General features: G+C 45.6%; 1 long non-coding RNA gene across 1 annotated transcript in view; it reads right to left on the bottom strand.

Moving 5' to 3' along the window:
* Window positions 1–572: 572 nt before the first annotated feature.
* The window catches only part of LOC112394328 (uncharacterized), a 3163-nt gene continuing 531 nt past the window's right edge, over window positions 573–3204 (bottom strand). The window contains exon 2 of the long non-coding RNA XR_003002115.1: window positions 573–2199. This is a non-coding gene — a long non-coding RNA (uncharacterized LOC112394328). The remainder of the gene's footprint in view (window positions 2200–3204) is intronic.

Raw genomic sequence — 3204 nt, 5'->3', positions numbered from 1 at the left:
CTTACCTAGTTATTCTAGTTGCAAATGTCTAAAACCTATCCAGCATGTGAATTTTAATGAGAAAAGGTGATGATACAGTATTATTTTTCTCCCCTATATATTTTAGCTATCCAAGTGTACAGTAGCAGTTTTGTTATTGAAAAACTTCACAATGTACCAATTTTTAAAACCATGTATAAACATTTTCCCAACATATTCCAAATTCCCTTCTATTCCTAGGATACCAAAGCCCTACTTATGATCATTATTTTCAGAATCTTTCAATAAAGGTATATATACATATGAAATTTTATATTGCAACTTTAACATCAGTCACAGAACTTCTTGAAGAATACTGATCATAAGAAAAAACTATAAATAACAATGGTTTTAATGTCCTTGTTTAGATAGATTTTATTTTTCTTTTAAAAAGAACTTCATCAAGGCTTGGCCATGATTCTCCTGAAAACATTGTTGCAGACAATGAAGTACATCAAATAAGTCAGTCTGGTTCTGAGTATTGCAGTTTTAATCTTAATTTTAACTGGTGGACAACTATGCAAAGAAAGGACTCGCTTTTCTTTTTCTTTTTTTCCTGTGCTTCTGCCCTCCACGGGAAACAAGACGCTCAGTGACCTCAGAGCTTAGCATCTCTGACGTCCCAGGGGGTCTTACTACTATTCTAACTTAAAAGAGTCAATGGTGACCTGTTTTCAGAAACTGAGGAGCTGACATACCCAACCTTCCTTGGAAATGTGAAAAGGCAGCCCCACCTCAAATAAATGAAACTGATAACAAAACCCAGTGTTCCATTAAGGATAAAACAGAAATTTGGAAAGTCTTTTGATATGTTTGACTTTCAATAAGAAACACATGAAATAATGAAAAGTTCAGAAGAGAAGCAAGCTAATTTAAAAATAGGAAATAAGAGGAGAAAAGTAAATGTTTAAAGAACAGAAGGCTAGATGGCAACAGTTTCTTCAAATACTTTTAGAATAATTATAAAGAAGGACAGTGACTAAATGCAGAACTTGAAAAAATGGATATAAAAGCCTTTAAGAATTTAAGTTAAATTAAGACAGAATTTTCTGATGTTTGTTCTCTAGATTTACTTGGAAGACCATCTTGCTTCAGTTTTGAGGCAAAGGGTTCATTCACAGAACTCTTTGAGCTCTGGAATCATAGAAAAATGAATCATATTCATTAAATTATTTTTAGACACCCCATTCCTGTGTTTTATGAACGCTATAGGAATTAATTCTGCCTCAAGGTCAAGTTGCTCAGCATATCAGAGCTATGAGACCTTATAAGATAATAGGATCTTATTTGCTCACCACTGCCTCAGATGTTAGATTGGCTTTAGCCTTCTTGAAAAGGAAGATAATTATAACCTGCCGTAGGAAAAAGATTCACGCTGAAAATCTGTGATCTTAGGTTAAGCTGCTTCAACTATTAAACTCACTTTTCCTTTCAGGTAGTGTGTGTAACCACTAACAATTGTCTTTATGCCAACAGAAAGGGAAGAAAATAATTTAATTCCTAGGTAAAGAAGGAAAGAAATCTAGTCTCTCAAAACTTGAAAGGTATTAAAGTACAAAGTTGTCTTCTCCAAAGCCTGCACCTTCTTAATTTATTCAGAAAAACACTTTGGGTCTTCCTGTAATTAAACTTGCTTTACCCCTTGCTTGGAAATACTGTTACCTGCCACATCAAGGAGTACTTCAAAGTAGCAGATCGGGACTTCAGCTGAGAAGTACTACACCAGTAAAGTAACATTTGAAATCCAAGAAAGAGAAGTCAAAAATTCCATGACTTGGTGTTTCCATATTCATCAGGAACATAACTGAATTTAATTAAGAGTATATTCATTTGGGACTTGCAAGTCAAGAAAAATATATCTTTATATATTTTGCAAAGTGAACATTCTGACTCTTCAAAATGTAGGTCGAAATAGTTCTCGAAGTTTGATATTTTGATAGAAGTGTGGTTTGGAGAAAGATCATGTTAACTTTTTTTTTTAAGGTCACGAAAAGTATAGAGGCTGAAGGTATGCGCGGGCGAGGTGGGGAGGTGGGTATGGAGGGAAGAATTAAGAGAGCAGGACGCAGCTCTAGGAACGGTACCTGTCCCAAAGTGAGTCTGAACGCCGCTATCGCCTTGCACAGCGCTCCTGGAAAGCTCATCTACAAATTCCGGGATGGGCCAAGGGTGGCAAGACTCCTAAGGAGGGAGACAGAACAGAGAAGATCCTGTTCTCGGGAGGCCGGGAGCGAGGGGACGGTCCTGATGTGGGAAAGTGGTGTCTCCTTCCAGGGCTGCAAGCCTCTGCACCTGTTTCCTCGGGTCCCTACTCAGTCAGCCCCAGCCGTAGAGCAAATTGAGTTGGGGTCGACCCGGCAGCCGGAGACCTAAGTTGCCGCGAGGTCCACCCAGGACCCAGGAAGCGACTTTCCCGGGTCTTGCCCGTCGCAGGTTCCTGCCCCCACGTGCGTTGCCTCCACTGCAAACTCCGTCTGACTCAGCCTGTTTGACTCCTCTCCTGCTGCCCTCCGGGCCGGGCTGGGGCCGGGGGAGCGCCGGCTGCGCCGGGGCAGTGGGCAGCGCCGGGACCCTGAGGCCCGACCGTTACAGCGCTCACTGGCGGGGAGGGGGCGGTAGCGGGTCACGCCTCCCGCCCCGCCGCGTACGCTCCCGCCCCAAGCGTGGGAACTGGCGCCAGGATTTCCCCGGGGGCGACCCCCAGCGCACGCCGCTCGCCCGGGGGTTTCCAACCGAGTCTTGCTGGTCCCGGCGGCCCGTTTCCCCGGGAGCGCCCGCCGCCTGGCCGCTAGCTCACTCTCCCCGCTGGCTGACCAATCCCCGTTTGGAGTTCAAAATTCCCGCCGCTTCACTTGCGCTACACCCTCTCCCTCGTTTGTTTTTTGTTTTTTGTTTTAAACTTTCACTCCGATTAAATTATATTGACCCTAAGCTTTTATCTCGGATGTCCCTCCAAAGGGATTTAACGAGAATCCCGAGCGCCAGCCGCCGCTATCCCCGGGGCTCGCCCGCCCCTCGCCCACGGGAAACGCCCCGGGGCGGGGCGGGAGGACTCAAGTCGGCGGCGGGTGGGGCCGGGCGGAGCTGCCTCCCTCGCGGGGGAGCCCCCGGGCTCGCCTCAGCCCTGCGGCTCCTGCCCTCGGGGCAGCTGCCCGGCGAGTCCGTGGAGCAGCGGCAGGCGGGCGA

Source organism: Neophocaena asiaeorientalis, unplaced genomic scaffold (genome assembly GCF_003031525.2).
Source record: "Neophocaena asiaeorientalis asiaeorientalis breed wild unplaced genomic scaffold, Neophocaena_asiaeorientalis_V1.1 scaffold134, whole genome shotgun sequence".
Lineage (NCBI taxonomy): Eukaryota > Metazoa > Chordata > Mammalia > Artiodactyla > Phocoenidae > Neophocaena > Neophocaena asiaeorientalis.
This window is presented reverse-complemented; position numbering and strand designations above follow the sequence as displayed.